Source organism: Chelonus insularis, unplaced genomic scaffold (assembly GCF_013357705.1).
Source record: "Chelonus insularis isolate UGA/USDA-ARS -01 unplaced genomic scaffold, ASM1335770v1 contig_4_pilon, whole genome shotgun sequence".
Taxonomy (NCBI): domain Eukaryota; kingdom Metazoa; phylum Arthropoda; class Insecta; order Hymenoptera; family Braconidae; genus Chelonus; species Chelonus insularis.
The window spans coordinates 212,408-234,329 of NW_023276613.1; the positions used below are offsets into that span (position 1 = coordinate 212,408).

General features: G+C 28.4%; 2 protein-coding genes across 3 annotated transcripts in view; one reads left to right on the forward strand and one right to left on the reverse strand.

The window, feature by feature from the left end:
- The window catches only part of LOC118069994 (uncharacterized), a 59,723-nt gene that overhangs the window by 24,451 nt on the left and 13,350 nt on the right, over window positions 1–21,922 (reverse strand). The window lies entirely within an intron of this gene.
- LOC118069997 (uncharacterized) overlaps window positions 1–21,922 on the forward strand; it is a 68,141-nt gene that overhangs the window by 602 nt on the left and 45,617 nt on the right. The gene's annotated exons all lie outside the window — the stretch shown is intronic.

Sequence of the window (21,922 nt, forward strand, 5' to 3'; positions counted from 1 at the left end):
ACAAAGACCTAATGCGGAAAGCCTAATTTTAGCATAATGCTACAAATCTCTATCATAATAGAGGTCTTACACGGAATAAAGGGAGTATTGTTGAGTAAGATTTGTTCCATAGAATTTGAGTTGTTTCATTAAATTCTCATGAGGTTTGGGTGCGTAAATGTAAAATAGTAATTTGTTCCTTAAATGATGCCTAAATTGTAGTTAATTATTAGAGGAGGAGGAAATCGGATTATGGATCACGTATTGTCTTTACTGAATTGTATTTTACTCAGCCAAATTTTCACCAATTATCATTTCTCGGATTCACTGATGGAAGATACAACGTGTTCACAAAGTAAGCCACTGAACTATATTACAGACTAGACGATAATCCTATCTTTTCCCCTGAGCATTCAAAACATTCTTTATTCATCATAAATAATTTTTAGCATAAAAAATTATGTTTTAGTACTGGATTTGTTTTTAAATTGGCCTTATTTATATTTTAAATTGTTAATAAAAATAGAGAATTTCTTTAAATTACAATCTCTTAATAACTTCAAGTATTCTCTTCAATAATGTCATTAAGAATTTTGTAATTTTCCATTCCCTTTATTTTTTAAAAAATTTTTTCCTGTTAACCATTTTCTTTTTATTCATCATATTTATTATGAAACTTCTTTCTAAGAAGGATTTACATTGAAATGGCGTTTACATGGAAGAAGTGCTTTTGAAGACTTCTTGTAAAAAATCAAATTCTCTATTAAAAATCCCTTCATGATTTTCTCTTTTTATTGTGTTGTATATGGAAGGGATAAAAAGTAAAAAAAAGCATTTTGCAAATCTTTAACAATACTCAAAAAATGTAGAAATGACTTCAGAACAGTAACAATTTTCAGAAATACTTTTTTCATTGGCCTACATAAAAATCTGTCGCCAAAAATATTAAATTCACTGCAAAAATAATGTATAATACGACAGAGCTTAAAATTCTAGCTACTAGACTAGTAAGTATTCCTTTAAAATAGTGTATTATGATCACTAGTATTGCGTCTGAAATGGGAAAAATTTAGGAGAATCTAAGTAAAAAATTATTGTCGAGAGCCTTGAAAAAATATTTCTTTTCATTCACATGAAATCTTTTAGCTTATGTCCTTTAAGTACTCTATAATTTAGTAAGTCTTTAGATTTTATTATTCATGATGAAGCAATCAGTCGATGTCCGTGTGAGGTCACGAGAATGTGTCGATATGATTGTATGTAACCTCTGCATTAACTGTGAGAGCTGACCATTGAGCTGTTTGATTAAATTTTTTTCCCAGTATTTCCAAACTAATAGAGTGCATAAGCTCAAGTCAATTAATAGTTGCTGGTCGGCTGGACGTAATTCAATAAAAGAAAAAGGAAAAAATGAAGATTACTTCGCAATAATTAAATAAAAGTCGTCTACTTGAGAATTGAGTTCTTCAGCGCGTACTTCCTTCAAGCTTGACTTTTTTATTTTCTTTCTCGACTCTCCACGTTTCCGCAAGAATTTCGAGTGGTCTGTGGGTTAGAAGGTTAACGAGTTCGTTCCCAGTCTACCACTACTGCTTTTCCCCTTCAAAAGATTTCTTTCGTCTACTTGCAGATACAATATTAGATCATACTGCAATTGCGTCACAAGCTCTAATAATTCTCGAAAGAGTAGAAAGTGGAAAAATCTTATTAAATTTACCAACTGAACAAGTATTTCATTTGAAATATAAATTATTCTACTATTTCTTATTTCTATTAATAACTTTAAAAATAAATAAATTTTTTTTCTTCGTGTCCGACTTTTTATAACACACCTGTCAAAATGCCCACGGCAAGGTCCAGAGAATATTGGAAAAAAGATCAAAGATGAATGTTTGTATAATGAAATGAAAATTTAAAAAAAAGAATATTCCGTCAGTATACTCGTGGGAGTTTGTTACTATTGAGCATCATTTCCATTAGCGTCGCATATAGCCGGCGGACGCTCTTGAGCTTCCGTGTAATTAAACCGCACGTCGGAAAACCACATCAGAAGCACGTTTTCCATGAGCCACAGATTCCCAATTAACCTCTGTTACAAATGTATAATTACTGTCATTGTTATTATGTCATTCATCCTTCAAATGTGAGAAGCTAAAAGTTTCATGTTCTGAATGATTGTTATCTTTTTTTTTACATTCATTTCCTGTAATGACGTTTCATAGAAGAGAATTTTTAACAAATATAGACATGTGATTTATTTAACATATTAAAAATGTAAATTTAATTTTTTTCATTAATTTATATTTTCACTTTTTGTAAGCAATTCATTATTTCTGTCTTCTCACCAAGGAGTGTCGAATTAATTATTTAATTTTCATTATTTTTAATGACACGAAACTATAGTTTTTTAAGTAAAAATTTTTCTCTATTAAAATTAATCAGGGAATTATTTTTTTTAAAACTTTTGAATCAAAAATAAAGCTAATATAAATTTAAAATAAACTTGTCACATATTAATTTAAATTTTTCTTGTTTTATCAACTTTTAGTTGATTAATGTTTAAACTATTTATTTAAATAATAACTAAATAAATTTGAAAATTAGATAAGTTTGTTGAACCTGTCTAATATAAAACTTTCATGTCCTATCATTCTTTATTACTATTTAACATTTTAAATGTTAACAAATGAATTCAGTGTACATAATAATTTGAAATAATATATATACATATAATAAAAATAAAATAATATATATATATATACAGAGGTAATGTAATATTGTTATGAATGAAAATATTATTAAACCATTTTGTATGCCATGAAAGTATAATTATAACTCTAGATAACATAATGAATTTATTGAAACAAATCTAACTAATGTTGAAACATTAGTCAGTCTGCTTTAAGTTTATATATTATTTGCAATTAATATACTCTCAAAATTGAACAATATTGCACTCTTCATATTATTCTCATTTAACTAACACCTAATACAAGTTGAAACTCTACCATATCTATATTGTAATATTCCACCGACATTGCATTGTAATTTACTGTGTCACAATAAAAAAGAAGTAAAATGGAAATAAATGTACTTTTTATATTTTACACCTCTTCGAATTTTAAAATTACCATAAAAAGTGATGAAAAGTCTCACTAACTAAAATCTAGTTTTTTTTGTCGAATAAAAACAATTACTGTCATTTATATTTTCATTGTTTGAATGCGTGAAAAGTAGTGAGACACTAAATAAATGACAAATTATGAAACAAGAGTATTGTCGATCCTGTTTGGAATACGTATTAACAATTAAAGGAAATAGTATCTCTACTTCTCGCGATTTTGTTTGCGAGGTAAATCTGATTTACATAGAAGCGGGTGAAAGTTTAATGTATCCTTATAGAACGTGGAGTAAGAAAATTCTTTGCGATTCAAATAAGAATTTTCAACGGTCTTTTCTCTTGTTCTAAATTTTTTTTTCAACATTGCTCTAAAAGCATAATACCAATTACACTGAATTCTCTACAGGTATACAATAAATTACATTGACTTGAAATAGTATTGTGCTTATTACTATCGTACAGATAGTCTTTGTATTCAAATTTCATTTTACCCTAGACCTTATTCCACATCTTCCCTTACTCGTTTTATATTTTATATAAGATCAAAGTTACAGCTTTCAGGATCCAACACTACGTACTCGCTTTGAGCTTCGGATATTATGCAAAACGAATCTACATTCATTGTAATATAATAATAATAATATGTTGCGACGTCCAGTTTGTGAAAAGTTAACCATTTTCCCGGTATTTTTTTGAAGTATTTTCAAGCAATGTTTTAATTAGGCACAAAAAGACACAACAGAAGTAAAAAGTATGAAGTTGGAACTTCAAAGTTGTTTCATCATCTTCTTCTGATAAATGTTACTATTCTGATTAGTAAAAATATTATAACAATTTTATCTTTACACATGAATTCTCTCAAAGTGAATCGATGATGGTCCAATGTTTTCCAGTTCAATATCAATCATTGAATTTAAAAGTCGTATACTACTAACACTAGAATGATGAATGGATAACTTCATATTCTCTTTCAAAATAAATCAGTGAAGATCTTTGTCAATAAGTGAATAGTTAATGATTGACAATAATCTTCATGAATTATTTTTAAGGGAAAATATTTGATTATCGATTTTTAGTTTTTAGAACACTAAAATTTATTAGCTGAGCATGATTTTTTTCTTTCAGATTCATAAAATAAAATCACCATGTAGAGTACTGTAAATTTGAAATCTATATCAATGTTCCTTTGCGATATCATAACTTCCCAACTAATAAACCGATTGAGGAACGATTTCTTTTCTTTGGAAACTAGTTTATTTGAGATGGTTCTTAGCTGTGTTTGATGATAATCCTTCCAACCATGTCAGGATCATAAGCTTACCAAATAGTTGGTGGAGAAATCTTGACCAACACTTGAGTGCTTCTCATATAATCTAATATTTATCAGAATAAATATCAATACAAGTATATCATGATAAAGATATTTATAGAAAAAAATAAAAATGGTAATTTCATAATATCGAAGAGAACAAAAAAAACTGGTCTATTTCCACTTACTAATAACATGAATAAATTATTCTTGTAGGCAAGAAAAGAAATAAAAAATCAAGTCGAAGAGGATTATCTAAAGATTTCGCTTCTAATCAAGATATCATCACTTTTATATTCTTTAATCTCACTTCAATGTGATAATGTCAGAACTTTCTTTCATGGTTCAGACTACAATGCCTTAGGCTACATTATTTTTCAAATTAATATAAAAAATTTCTACTTGTTATTTAAGTCTTTTCTTTGGATATACTATTGTTGAGATGATGAATTTCAAAATTGATTAATATTTCCAAGACATCTTGAAAGCTTCAAGATGCTACTGCTTAAAATGGACTATGACATGAATTCCTGAGTCATCTTGTAAGCCATTAAATTTACCATTATTATAAAGTCTAGACGCTATAATAATTATCAAAATAACTTCTTATTTAGCTTAGAATAGATATTTAATTTTAAGTCAGAACTTTAATAATTCTGTAGTTTTATTTTTTGGTATAATGGTGAAATAATTAATTGTAAAATCAAATGTTCTCACAAAAAAAAATGAATGAGATACACATTTTTAAAAGATATTTCAATAATATTACAAATAAATAAAATTAGTACTTATTATGAGTATCTACGGTTTCTATAAGCTCATTTCATCAGAGATGTGTATTAACTTCAGATTCAAATTCTGTTTCCTGTTTATTTCTCTCAGTGTTGCACATGTATTAATGACCATCAATTAGTATTTTTGTTCTTTTTTATAAAAATAATTTAACTGCATGAAAAAGTTTTTTGTCATTATTTTTCACTCTCATCAAATTTTGAAAAATAATCTATTCTTTTTATGAATAAATTTCCTTCATCAGTTGTCGTTTAAACTTTTTTTCTGTCTATATTGACAAGTGACATCTTTCCTCTTTTTATCATCACCTTTCTGCGGGACATTCTGCATATTACATATTTTCCCAAAAACACGACACAATGAAGTAAATAAATAATTTTTTATCGCGAGTTTTGCAGGGTTGAAGCTATTGATTTTTTCCCATTTTTTCTCACTTTTTATTTGCAATTTGCCACGGTCTTTTAGCCCCTTTCACCTAGTCAGCTATTTTTCTACTCCTCTCTTATTCTGCTTTTTCCACCGGTTCATGGCCCTTTTTACGAAGCTCGTAAAATTCGATTCTTTGTCGGAGCCCATGCCTATGGCATGAATAAAATACTCTTTCCACACGGTTCTGCACTTGTAGCAATACTTTTCTCTGCTACTCTACACAATTGCTGGCAGCTTTCAGAAATTCAGAAGGTATCCTGAATATTATACACTGATTAAATGTATTGTTTTATATTTTTTGATACTTATAAAATTTATTTCTAGTGTATTATTTTCTAATATCGACCTATCAAGCACAAGGATATGAGACAAAGCAATTTGATGATTATCTTGACTATCTAACAGGCAACCAAGACGTCTCACAACATTTGTTCTGCATTAACAACATGGCTGTCTGCCAATATCCTCCATACTTGAAATTCCCCAGGATATTATCTAGTGTGTTATACGAACAAAGAAGGGAAAGCACTGACTCGACAAAAAAATGAAAGAGGAGGAGGAATTACCGTAAAAATTGTTCCCGGACTGCAGCAAGTCCACTTTTATATCAGACATCTAATGGACAGTTTTCAACTTCAACGAAAGATAAGTGCAGTTTTTGAAAAAAAAATTTTTTGCTTCATTCCAGTCTGTATAGAAAAAACAAGTTGTTAATGCCTCCCTACGATTTCTCTGCTTCTATGAATATCTTTTAATAATTTCAGTATGCTGAATTTTTTGATTAAGCTCAGAGAAAATTGAAAAAAATTGATAAACATAAATGAAAGTAACTGAGTGTTAATAATTAAGAGTTTAACTCTCATTATATTTCCTCGATTTTTATTCATGAAAAATAATCATCTTAAAATACTAGGAAAAACCAGAAATTTTATTTGTAAATCGTTTATAACGATCCTCATTATTCGAGTTTTACTGGGAATCTATATGTGCTTTTGTAAAATTTATATTTGTAGATAAATCTGGGTAAAAAATCGGCAGATTTGGGTTGTAAACATGCAATTTAATCATTCGTCTATTTATTTGAAATAATTGGATTCTTTATCAACTTGTTGTTTTGCTCATCAGTGGATCGATCAGAACAACAAACCAATCTATCATTATTATCTTTTTCTCTTTAAGAAGACCATAAATAATTTTCAACGAAGACATTAATATTTAACTGTTATTAATATCTTTTTATTAACCACTTTATTTCAACAGTTCACTTTAATACTACGTCTTCAAAATAAACATGTACAGACAATTCAATAAAACCGATTGGAATAATTCATAGCTTTAAGCTAATAAAATATACATACATTGTAAGTTAAAGTTATTGATTTCTCGACAATCATTTGAGCATTTACTGGTTTGAATGAGTTAGAATTAGAGAGTGAGTACCGATAAATGTCTTTAGAGTGCCGATCACTGTGCAATTTACTCCTCCTACGTCTCAACATCAAAATTCAAATATACATCACAAAGCCATTGAATATATAATCGATATTCAGTAATAATATGAGAGATGAGGAGATATTAAGTGAAAATTGACAGGAATTAACCTTTACCCTCCACTTACCAGTCGTTCCCTCGCGATAAAATATCGTCAGATACTTACCATGAAAATTATATTCCAAAGTAAATTAACTGGAGAATTTAGATTCTCTAAATTTGCAACCAAACTCACTATTTACCAAAGGCAAATATTTATTAATCGTAGTGATAATATTTTTTGTAATTAAATTGTTAGCAATGACATATCCAAACGTGTGATGGAATAAATATATTTATAACTGTGTAGAATGAATAAATTATTCAAAAGGGAAGGGATTGAAAAGTAATGAAGTTAATTAATTTGTGAAATATAAATCTACATATAATATATTATTAATTTATTGAAATCATAATATTAATCTACGAGTAAATACAAATCAGATGAATGAAATAATTTCTTTTAATGATTCTTTATGTAATGTATCATATGATAATGCAAAAATAAACATTTTTAGATCAATTACGACAAAATTAAATGATTGGTTTTTCTGTAAGTTGATAAAACCCTTGAGGAGATCGTTTCGCTTCAGTTTCCTTTGCTGATAAAATTAATTAACCTGCAGTTGATTGAGTCAGGAAACTTTATTGTTTGAATCAATACTCTCTTGAGATAATTCATCATTATTATTGATGTTGAATAATGTTACGTAAGTGTTCTTTTATTTAATGAATAATCTAAATCTTTAATTATAAGATTGAATAGTAAATCTGATTAACAAATTTTTAATTTATTAAAAAGACATTTTTTTTAAAAATCAAGTGATTCATTTGATGCCTTCACAATAAATTTGTTCCAGGGAAATTGAAATTTTACGAAACACGCAAGATTTTTAAGTAATTGGAATGAGTTTCTTATCACTTAGGGGATTCATCAGGAATAGGAACAAACATTAATGTCATCTATTTAATTTTTTTAGTCACTTGAAAAATATGAAAATATATTATTATTGGAAGTATTAGTTAAGAAGAAGAGAATAAATTCAGTTGCAAATAAAAAGAACATTTGAATTTATTCAGACAACTAAAGATTCGAAAATGTAAACAAAAATACGACTAAATACTAAATACTTCTAAAAGACTTAATTGAACTGAACACGAGGATTAAGCAGAGCCCAATTAAAATTTAGTTAGAGAAAAATAGTATACATTTGTTACATGAAAATAAAGTGGTTTCAAATGAGCATTATTGATCAATTTCAGTGACTAATTAATTCCGAAAATTTGAATAATTCTAGGTCTACTTTGATTAGTAATTGACTACTTAGAAGTGTGTTTGCTTCAATGTTAAAGATAAATAATACATGAAGAGTAAGGGAGAATACTTTGAATAGTTATTAATGGAAGAAATATTTATAAATAAAAAAAATACTTTTTTATATATCGTGACTGTTAGAAACTTTCTAGGACTGAAATCGGACTGGAGTCCTACTTTCAGACACATATCAAGGTATTTATTTATTTATTACTTATTTTTAAACATTCCACACTAGGTCTAATGAACAATTTGCAAAGAAATCGAATCGATTAATTTTGATGAATTACATCTTAATAGAGTTTTAGACATCATTCATAAAAGAATTGAATTCATAACATATTTAAAAGATCATAAAATACTTAACATTTTAAAACTTTATCTTGGAAACAATAGTTTACTTAATAATTAAAATCATTGACATTATTTCACTCTACAAATTTATTTGATTATTAAAATTTAAACATGTCCAATTCGAGTTTATTCGTACGACTAGGGAGTGTAAGAAAATGATATCATCAACATGTTAAACAAAACCATTACCGAGAGACAAATTTATCGAAACTGCTGTTGAGAATCCGGTATTAAACCAAATATCTTTGATCTACAAGAGTGGCAAATGAAAACTAAATTTGTCGTATTATGAATAATGCATACGAGGAATCATTCAAGCACGCAACACTGCGGATCGATCGATCCTGAAACCTCATGTGTGGTGGGTTTTTGTAATTCAAAACTTGCGGAGAACCCTCCCATGAGAGCATTACGTCTGAATGGAATGGCAAGTCTCATTTTTATTAATTTGCATGCTAAAATTTCCATAGTTAATGAGAAATTAATTACAGGAAAATAAAGAAATAACTTTTGTTATGTTTTCTATTAATTTACATATTTGATAGAAACAAATTTACATGACTACTGAACGTGACATCGCAAAACTTTTCGTTTGCCTTAATTGAGGACTGTTAGACACATGATGGTCAAGTAACTCATGAATGTCGTCAACGAATTGTCAGGCTGTCTCTCGTACGTGGTTGAAGATCGATCTATGTTGTTCCAACTGACCGACTTGGTAACCACCTCGACCCATTTCCTTGACAGTTGTGTGTTCGTTGACTCAATAATCAATAGGCACAATTGCCACGCCACGAAATTAATCAACCGCATCATGCGGGAAATGAGCATTAATTATTAATTAATTGTATATTTACACGACATGGACGATAGCTTGGTATTCATTAACAATAGTTGATGACTATTACACTATTATTAAATAACTTTGAATAAAAATATCTATTTGCATGATAATTTTTTTTATAAAGAAATACGTGAGTTTATTTATTCTCTATAAAAGCTATTTTTGGTATCGGGTTATTTTTATCAAAAAAAAAAAGTTATTATTATGAACATGTTCTGTAGAATTTAAATATTTTTTTGTATTTTTCCATTGTCATCAATTCTGGAGCTTGAAAAATTATTCATTCATCATTCTTTTGCCGATGTGATATGATATAATATGTAGATAGATTTTCTACAGAGAATATTTTTAAAATACGAAAACAATATAAATTTTATTTAAAATGATTTATAGGAAATGCGAGAATTATTTTTAAATACAATAATATTTGCACCAATTTTTTGGAAGATTATTATTTATTTATATGAAGTGAATAAAATAATTAAAACTTTCTCATATTCAAGTTTACATATTTCATTACGTTCTATGGATTTGATTAAAACTTAAAAAAATGAATTAGTGAAAATTTATTCATTTTAAATATTTGATTTTCAGAGAATGTGAATGAAAGTTTTATTAACTCTCTGATCATGAAAGAAGAATGATTTTTTCTCGTTAATCATAAAGTTTTTATCAAAAAATAAACTGTTAGTGTTTTTCAAAAAAAGTCCATGTTGGCCAAATTTTCTATGTTTAATGTCTCTCGTTTTTTGTAATTAATGATTCATTAATTATATTTCATTATTTTAACTGAAACAATAGTAAAATGAATATTAGTATACTCATATTAATTGCATTGATTTAATCGAAATAAACTAAAATAAGCCTTCAGTAACTCATTGAAGAAATTGCTTAGGCTTCGAAACCAACTATTTCTCTTTAAGCTAAGGCTCAAAAATCCTAGGGTAATCAATTCTAATTTCGGAAAAATTAGGCACACTTACAATAACAAACGTAGTAAGAATGACAGTCAGGAGGAATAAATCCTATCAAGCAGTTATGATGTTTTCAAAAATATTATATCCTTAACTCTACTTCTGATTATCGGCATTTGATACAGGAATGCTTAAACAGTTTTAAATTGGACTCATAATATGACTTCCATGGCCTAAAAAAATATTAATATTAAATTTTTTTTATATATCCCGGTTTTGATTCGTGATAATTTATATATATATATAAAGGATGCTTTGTAAAATAAGCTGTAATATAGTGTCCTTTTTCTAATATTGAAAAGATTATATTGCTCTCTGATGAAACTTTTTTTTGAAGATCCTTTTTTTAAACTTGGATAAAAAACAACGATTCAGTTCAATAAAGTAATTGATCATTTTCAAAAATAACTCTCTCAAATAGAGCCAAAGCATTCTTTGACTAAAAAAACATCAAATAAATTTCACGAATAATAGAACTCACTCTACCAATCCTAAAGCAATACCAATTTTTTTTTAAAATTACACATGATCTATTATGTTACTTTTTCGTTTAAATAATTGAACTACAATGCAACTTGTTTAATTCTGCTTGATTTCCGTTATCCAACTAAAATTATTCAGTCTTTGTTATCAAACAAAAACAACATACCATAGCAATCATTCTAATATTGTGCAAATGACATTTCTATGAACATCCTCCGTTGAATAAAAACGTGATGAACGACTCTACGCACATATGAGAGCACCAGAATCACTCCTATATTCGTTCGGTAAATTTAACAATCTCTCTATTCAGCAAATCCACAACTGAAAGAGAATTATTCTTGTAAAACCGAGTATTATCTACTGAAAGAAAAACGAATAAACACTGTAAAATCTATTAGTCTTGTTTACCATTCCTATTTATCTCTATTGCAAAAATATTTGGTGTTCAAATGGATAGTGTTCAGATACGAATGCACATAGACAATGTTTCACTAGATATAAATAAGCAAAGAAACAAACAATCACCTTCACTGTTTAACACAGTTATGTTTACAAAACAAAAAGTAAAGTTTGTTTGGAAATTCATGTTAAATACTCCTTTTTCTAGTTTAAAATTTTATGTATAAGTTAAAATAAAGTAATCTAAGATTCGTTACAAACTTCTCGTTATTATGTAGTGGAGTTCCGTATCTTTAATAGTAATATCTGTGCACTCACAAATGAGATCTAATGTCTAAAAATCTTTTAAAGTTATTTAGAAGTGGAGCTCCACAGATAAATATATTTGCCTGAATCCTTTTTTATACATCCTATCATAAACTTACTATCTCAAATCTTATTTAGAAAATCTATTTTCATTGTTCTTCAAGATTTGACCCACTGCAAAAAAACTCTTTTTGTCTCCTGACTTATCTCTAATCTGTCAATATTTTACGTTACTAGGCTATTATCTTTTTTAATACCATCCTAATTGTATACTAAAAAGAAATAGTTACATTTTACGTTATATTTTATTCTTCTATTAAAGAACACCAATAACATCTGAATAGTTGGTGTCTTCTAGTTAAAAATATCAGTGCTTTCCAGTGGTCTAGGTATGACCCAAAAGGTCTACACTACTAACTTCCCAGTGGAAAGAATGATAAGATTTAACTAGTTCACTATTTCTTTCAGTTTTTTGATTCTGCATGAGAAATGGTTAAAACGATTTGACTGAAAATCTAATCAGTTCTAAGTTGCATAATTAACTATCGAATGCAATTAGTCCCATGTCGATATCATTGTTTGCACTGCAAATCCAAGTTGTAGACACTTTTCACACGCTAAGCCTCTTCAATGTAAAATGCCGTAAACAAACTATAGATCTTTCACACTCTATGAAATGTGTAAAAGGTGTCTACAAATCATGCAGTATGATTTACGCACAAAGAAACGTCCATTTAAAACCTATCGTATTCGACTCTGGGTACCTTGAAACGTGGAAATTTGCCCAAATTTGGGATTCGAAAAATCGGACCCACTGGGAAGTAAATAACTAGAAATTGCTTCGAGTTTATAAATAAAGGCCTTTTCCGAAAATCATTTACGAAAATAACACTAGACCAAATAACTACTTAAAATAGTGAAAAAAAAAGAAATTTAAATATTGGCGTTTAATATAAACCAAAAATTTTTACGGAGTAAAAATGATTAAAATAAGAAATAAGATAGTTATCTAAGGTAGAAGAATGTCTTTGTTTCGAAATGAATGATATAGTTTTTACTCGAGAAGTTAAACATTCCCTAGAGAGTAAACATTTATAATTTCATGTAGAACTCAGCTGTCATCATCTCTCTCTCTCTCTCTCTCTCTCTCTCTCATTTTCCTCGATTTGTAGCATCAGTCATTAATAAAATTAATAGTTATACTGTGTAATATACAAATGGAAATAATCATCGCGCAAGTGAATGCATGTGAAATGTAATATATCTAATCCATATAATGTACAATTTCGTTTATTAGCACGTACAACTAACAAGTGTGTTATGATTGCAAAATGAGATAATCACTCGGATAATTGTGGTTGTGTAGAAAATGAAATAATGGAATTCGTGGTATGCTTTCGGCTACACCGCACATATCATCCGATTATGACATGATTTGCGGAAGGACGAACCCAACCACGAGCTGTATAATCGGATAAATCGCCGGACGTCGTACGTCGGATTGGTGAAGCGAACGAGCCTACAATTTATGATGCTACGGTATACGGTAGGTGCAAAATAAAATGAAGCGTTTGCGCAATGTTGTATCACTAAGACTTCGAACGATGTTCAAATACAATTGGTTGGCTCAGCTCCCACCTGAAATCCGTTGACGAGGCCGATCGGTTTTCGGTCAATCGACACGATCTACAATATCAGCTCCCCGGACAACAACGTTCTTCCACAGCGCGAGGTATTAACTGGATCAATGCAATTATACACAAATCGCTTTAAATCTCGCTTCACACCGAGTGTCAGAGTAACAATCCACGTGTGAAATAAAACATCTCCCCACTTTCCAAATACTTCAATTATTTTGAACGAATTTAAAAATTTTTTTAGTGTTTCCCGAGATTTTTGCTCAAGTTTTTTTATCTCGTTTTTCATCCGTAATGAAACAACTAACTATGAATGATAGTCTGCCAGAAACTGCAAAAAAAAAGATTGAGTGTTTTTGAAGAGAGTAGAATTCAAGATAAAAAAAAACGTGGAATTGCAAAAAAAAATGCAAGCTCATTTTTATGAACGATAATGTCGTAAAAACTTGATGATTTTAAGTGAATTTGGATATGTGATGTTATTAGTAATTGTAAATTAATGTGTGCTATTTTTAACTTTACATGGTTAAATTTTTTAAAGAGCTTTTTATCGATGCTATAAATATTAATTACTTTCTCATTACTTTACATCGAAAGAATGAATAATTTGTTTTAACTCTTATAACCGTCAACTGAAATTGTTTCCTAATTGGTTATTGATTTTGTTTTTGGAACAAAAGTATTTTTTTTATTCATCAGGATATCTATTATTCAAAAAAAAATTTCGTTTTTTTCAATGGAATAAAAAAATTCGATGTTATTTTTCTTTTCAGTAAAAGAGAAAAAAAATAGTAAAGCATTGAAAAACATTAATTTCCAATATCAATTATTTATAAATCTATCAAAGAAGAGTGTTGAGTTCTATTTTTCAATTAATTATTCAATGAGATAATAGCTCCATTTGATTATACCCAGTCAACTTCTCTTGGTCAAAAAAATATAATCCACCAATGTCTGAAAAAAGTAGTTGAAAAATTTTTAAAGTGGTCATTGAGAAGAAAAATTTAACAAAAAATCCAGGCTGAATAGATTATATTATAAATCTAATAATAAGTTGAAAAGTTGGCTTTATCAAGTGGCAGTGTGGCAAAAAATGACAGCAGATTAGTATGTATATCATGCAAGAGATAATAAGGTTTCCCGATACGTCAAGTTCGGTGCTTCAAGAGTTAGTAAGATACTTCGGCAACCGCTACAGATGAGTCACTTTTGCCGGTTAAGTCTATAGCTTTCTCCCTTCTCCTTTGGCCTTTATCATGTAACCTAATCAGGCACCGTTAGCTCGTTAGTTTCGAGCCTGGAGCATCGAGTCACGTAATTTCGAGAACGTGCAGTTGAGACCGACGCAGAGGGGGAGAATGTCACTTTGTGGTCCTTTTAAAATTCAACAGAATTTACTTTGTACTTTGCCATGCGTAATTTCACCCTCTCGCATGATAAATAAACCAAAATAGAATTATTGACCTTTCTTAAAATAAAATAAGATGTTTATTTATCCGAGGTCTATATTTAATTATTTTTATAATTGAATAAGTCACGATTCTTGAAAGAAATAAATGCTTTATCCAAATAACGTTGGTACTATTTTTCGTCACTTATACTTACAGCACGGCTTTCGTGCTTCTTTGCATTCATAATAACGATGATAATAATAAAGAGTAAATCAATATACACGAAGGGGTTATTATGCGGTTATATTGAGGCCGTGTACCATGCAAATAACTCACTTTTAAATACAACCGGGTAATTTGCATTTTCTAAATTTATTTAATTACTATTTTTATTTTTTTTTGTATGAGAGAAAAATTTTACTAGAGGAAATACATTTATTTATTGATAAACTTTATCGTACACAGAAGTTTTAAAAGAAATGTTTTAAAAAAATTCGGGTTTTTTTTTTTCTTTAATTTGTTGTTGACAGAGGTTATTGGATGCTTTTAAGCTCTCCGATATAGCTTGTTATGAAGGGACAAGATGCAGTCGTAAGTTAATTTACGAAAGTGGTATTGGAAAATTCATTACGTCTTGGAAGCAAGAGACATCATTTTTTTTTTTTTTTTATAAATGAATTATTTCATTACCTTTATAAAATTTATTAATTAGAAAATAAGCTGAATATTCTATTTATATCAAATTTTAGAGATGAACTTTTCAATTCAATTCATTATTTATTTATTTATTCAAAAGATAATTTTAAATATTAATATTTTTACAATGAGTTTAATTAAAAATTTAATTAATTTTGAAATCAAATTTAAAAATCGAAACCATTGTTTAATATACATTTGTTAAACATAAGATGATGGTAAAAATAATTGTGCTCTATTGTGAAAATATTTGTTCAAAGCTAATAAATTTTCCACTGCACTGAAAAAAGTTGTCTATCTTCATTACGCTTGCAGCGATCAACGATTGAATCAACTAGTAATCTATCGAAACATTTACTCTACTACGTACCAAAACATCAAGGAATAATTCATTATTTGTCCTCGGTATATAGTAAACCAACTCGAAAATTCATCTATTCCAAACACTTTCAATTTATTACAATCCCATTTAATTATTATATGAGTTTCAATTCTAATCATTAATTATCATTGTATTAAACAAAAACAGAAAAACATTATCAAAATCATTCCAGATGTTTTTTTAAAAAATTTAAATTATAATTCACATTTATATTATTTGTCTATTCTGACAGAATTTGAGACGTGAGAAGTCTCAATTGACACTCCATTAATAAATGGATAAAGATGTAATTAGAATTAAAAATAATTCTTTTATGTTTTAGGAGACATTCATTTGGATGTTTTTATAAATAATTAAAGTGACTAGGAAGACCTGGGAATAAATGAAAAATCAGGTTTTTAAAAAGCTCCGATAGATTATTTATTACTACAATTGTAAGCAGTGTGTTGATTGAAAAATATTGTGTTTTTGCTATTTTTAATTACTAACAATTTAAGTGCATCTTTGCTGTTATGAGGATTATATAATTTTTTATTAAAACTGTATAGTAAAATGTATGTGTGGGTGTATAATGTTTATAACAACGCATGGAATTTTTATTTTATCTTCGTTTACAATGTTATACGGTATTATGATTTAGATAGGTTTCCCAAACTATCACAATTATTTTTTATTATAAAAAAATTCCAACGAGTGAATGAATATTGACAATTATGAGTTTAAAGTTGATGTATAACTATCAAAGAAGAAAAAGTGTTAAAAAAAAATTTTATTGAATAAACTTGACTGAAAATCAATTTATTTTTACACCTGAAATAAAAATAAATGACGACAACAAAAATGAAAGAGTGAATCGATAAATATAGGAAAAATTCTGTCACGATTACTTCTGATTCTCCATTTAATAGATAAGGTTGTAGAAGCACCAGAATTCCTAGCTGCTCGTAATACCATACCTACACTAATGCTTACACCAAGTCCTACTGAATAATTTATGCGCATTGAGCTCATAATACATCGATACAAGTGTTCCCTGTAGTCATATATAAAGCACAAAAATCATGTAAAATAGCTAAGACAACAAGATAATGATATATGATTCCTAACTTGCATGCAAAACATCCTCTTTCCTCATTTACACCTCTTCATTCTACACTGATGAATGAACTCGGCAAGACTCACGGGAATATATAGATCGCAGACTTCTTAATATAATTATAACAAATTCGGCATTTGACTAATTAGAGAAATAGAAGGAAACGCGAATAATCAGAGAGTAAAAGCAATTGAAACGGTATAGAAGTTGAAGTGGAGAGATTGGGTGAAACGAAGCGAATGATCCAGTAAACCCCGGTCACGAATTACGATCGTGCAGGATTACAACACGATTCTTGATTCTTCAAGCACAGTTTTAATTGACTTTATTGGTAATTTATCGAACACGAAAAGATATATAGTAGAAATAAAAAAAAAAAATTAATTGATTTCGTGAAAACTTGACAGGACTTCTAGATCATGTCCCTTTTTATTATTTTTGATAAGAAAAATGAACCAATGCATCATCACAGCAGCTGAACGGAGCAAAATCACTGGTTATATGTAGATTTCATATTCCTATGGACCGTACATGAATCATGATAATGTTGACGGTTGAACTCGAAGCGTCTGACGATGCGGGACCATTTCTACTACGTTGCACTCTATCGTAGTTTATACTACTTATTGAAAAGCCTCCTTAAACATTTAGAAATAATAGATCGAAACTCAGATTTGATATAAATTGTTGTTGAAACTAATATGATGCTATAAGAGATATCTAAAGTGCTGTCATCGAGTATGTTTCAAGAGGACTTTAATATTTTTGACATCAAGTATTTTTATTTGGATTAATGGATTAAAGTGAGAGCTTTTTTAATTGAATTTTTTCGATTGATTATTATTGATATGATAAAAAAGATGATGTAGATGAAAAATGAAGTGAAGCCTTACTTAGATATTATTTGCTGATGAATTGATTTGGTTTTAGATGAATGGGTAGAGTCCTGAAAAAAAATTATGATACTAAGCACGCGATCGCTTTTTGTGAGTTAATTAAATGAGAGTTCAAGTCAATCTCTGGTTATCGATTTCTTTATTCGGAGAAATAATACATATATATGGAATAAAATCTGGAGGGAAATATTCGCTCTATAATCCGCTTTGTGGATTATTTTGAATGAAATTTGTGAAATTTTTTTTCTTTCGTTTTCTTTTTGATTTTTTTTTTTTTAATTAATTGAAAGCTTTAAATATAATATGCTGACAATAAAGAGCCATTTTAGACATTCATTATGAACTTATGAAATAATAATGATCTTATGACTTTCTTTATTTTTTCAAAAAAATAGTTTTATCGTCACTAAAATTAAAATTATTGCATAAACATAGTTTTTTTTATCATTCTCGTATTGTTAGAATCTCTAAAGAAGAATAATTTGAATAATATTTTTTGATAGTTGTGAAGAATTGTCCGTTATATTTGCGAAATATTATTGAACAACAAATACAGTTGTTGCAAATGAAAAAAAAGAAAAATAATCAAATCTGTCGAGCACAGAGATATTTTTTTGATCATTTTTAAAACCCAATCTGTGTAAAATAATATTAGAAATAGTCTTTTCTTTGTTTTCATTGTATTTTCTGTAAATAAAAAATATTAAGCTTTGATATTTCTTCCAATACTCACAATAAAATCATATAACATATAACAACATATAAATCATAAAAGAGAAATGTTTTTAATTAAATTTAAAAAACAAAAAAGAACCATTTTGTCCTCAATTATTTATAAATTACTTAGAATTGATCCTTACTTTTAAAACCTCCTAGCAATTTTTTCAACATAACTCATTCTTTATCAAAACAATAAATAAACTAAACTAAAAAATACCCTATTGCAAAAATGTGCTCTTTTTCTCGGTGTAATTTTTCTTTGATACGTTAATCGAAGTTTCAGAGCAGTTTTTCTTACTAAGTTATATAGAAATGTCAATGTACAATATTTATCAATGTATGATAAAGTACACTTTTTAAATTAAACGAACAGTTTTACTCTTTTTTTTTGTTTTACAATTTCTATATATGAGAATGCAAATGAAAAAAAAACCAACAACAAATTATTGCATACTTGTTCCGTGTTTTTAGACAACGTAAAACTGTGTAAAAAAAGTAGGCGGGTAGTAAACGCACACAAGAGAAAGCTGTGAATGCGAGAATTCCGCGAAAGTTTATTTTTTGCATGACGATACACTGTAGCCACGACGATTAATAACACTTGTTCCCGGACATACATCCCTCTTCCCTTACTTTTACAGCTATTTTTCCAGCTTATGCGTGACAATTTTTCATCAAACTCTCATTCGATATGAAAATTTTTCAATTATCCCACATAGCTTTTTTTTTAACACGTTTATCTGCTCAATTAAAATAATTTCAGATACACGCTTTCAACAAGGCTGCTGTCATGCATTCGGGATACTGTAACCTCAATTAAATTACCAGGTGGTTCCTAACTAAATACTGTTCGAATGCCAGACGATATACTCTTCCTTTCTCTGCTTTGCGCATTGCGATATCGCCACAATACTCGAATGCTTTGCATCGCATGAGCCACCAAAAGTTTATTCGCTCTTCGTTCTTCTATGTGAAATTGTATCGTAATTAATGCTACACTAAAATTATATACTGTTGCTGATTTCGTTGATAATTGTTTTGTAAAGTTACTAAACATTCCTCTAAGTAACTTGATCTATATATTATTACAATATTATTGTTGATAAAATATAGTGTGGCATATAGCGTTCATAGATAGAATTAGTTTTTAGATAATATTTAATTTATTTCTCTTTATATTATTGATACTTAAATTTCATTTTCATCGAGTATTATAGCAAGGAGAACATTATCAGGATTAACCTGAGGGCTATGTCAAGAATGTCAAATATTTTGGAGGATTCTTATCAAGAATGTAATGCATTGAAAGGGAAGATTCTTATCAGACAGCTCTGTGAGTTTTAGATAGAATAAGGAAATAATTATTTTCTAATAATAATAAATCAGTTAAAATCATTAGAAGTCTCAATGACAAAGTAAATTTTTTATAAAACAGCACAATTGGATCATTTTTATTCCAACGTTGGTAGTTTTAGTCTCGTACAGTTTTGGGTTACGAATGGGTCAGTTTGATGCACCACCGTTCAGAATATTTATTAATTGAATTTCAGGGAGTGAATTTGTTTTAGTTAAAAGTCAGTCACTTTGAAATTAGTTTATTCTGAGTTAATTAATTAATTATTTTTAATGCAATATTTATATTAGAGATAACAACTATAGTGAATAAAAAATTTATTATGATTTTGTAAAAATAGTAAAAAAATCATTCTGATTTGGATGAGAATCATTTCTTTATCTTTTTATATTAAATCATATTCAAGTTTTAACTGGCGGTTATTGATTCTTTTACAATAAAATAAGGGGATAATCTATAAGTTATAATCTCAAAGATTTTAAACAATCATCAATCATGATTTAATTGACTTCACTTGGCACTAAATTCAAAACTTTCTATTCTATAACTGAATTCGACAAACTCGACTGATAACTGATTGTTTGACTGTAAAATATATTTTCTATTCTGTGATTATGATTCTGATTATGAAATAAATTTCAATTTTATTTTAAAAAGTCAATTTTTATATTTAATAGATTTTTGGTCATCACGGTTTGAAGGATTTGGAAACAATAGCTTTCAAAATGTCATTTATTTCAACGACAGTTCGTCTGTCATACGCGTTGACCGATATTCCACCAAAACTATCGACAAAAAAAAATGAAATTCGGCCCAATTTTCCAGTTGTTTGCGTAAACTGTGCAATAAAATTTCACCTGGAACTTTTAGATAAAAAAGTTTACATTAGCAAATATTAAAAAAGAGCAACTAAACACTAAATACATGGTGACCTAACGGAAAATTTACTTGATAACGTCAGTGTTTTGAATAAATTTATCATCACTAAGTTTTCAAACTTTTAAATTTTCAAAATTGTAATCATTAATAGTTTCTACAAGTAAACAGTTAAAATTGTTCTCTAGAGAAACAATTAGATTTAATAATATAAACTTTGTTGCTGATTGAAGTTCAATCTCAACTCTTCGTAGATTTTTCTTAGATAATTCATCAAGTCCATGAAGAAATAAAATACTTTATTGTTCATATTCTTTTTGATATAACAATATTTCGGAAGCTTTAGAATTTATTATTAAATAAAACCAGTAAAATGTAACAATGAGAAAGATTGGGTAGTATTTACATTGAAGTAAAAGTAAATAAGCACAATGAAATGGATGAATCATGATTATGGATATGCTGGAGTCGCAATAACATTGCGAATCCATTGAAAGTATATTAATCATCAGTGTGCAAATATTTTTTTCTACCTGAATGGAAAAGTATTTACAGACTGAAACTCGCGTTGCTTCCAGGTCAATTTAATTAAAGTCAGTTCAATATTTAGACAATAAAGAATTAATCAAGTTAAGTTGGTTTTTTTTTTAAATCTCTAAAACACGCAAACAAGGAATAAAAGGAGAATATCTATTTACTATTCTCATAAAATTGCTGTAATTCGACATCTGTAACTCAATCATCTTAGTTCTGTTATTGGAAAAGCTCGAGTATTTTTATTTCTGGCTTTTCAACTCAAAAAATCAGATATCAGCAAAAATAGACTCGTTAGTCAATGTCGATCTTTAATTGCAATTATATACCTTCGACTACCCACCTCTCGTTCTGGATTTTGTCTGTCGAAGTGTAATCACTCGAGCTATCGCACGAACACCTCATCCGTTTCGAGTTGGGCTCACACAATCGACTTCAACCCATCGTACATCTAACAATAGCGTGCACTCCATTTGATGTTGTGTACAGCGATATAGAGTCT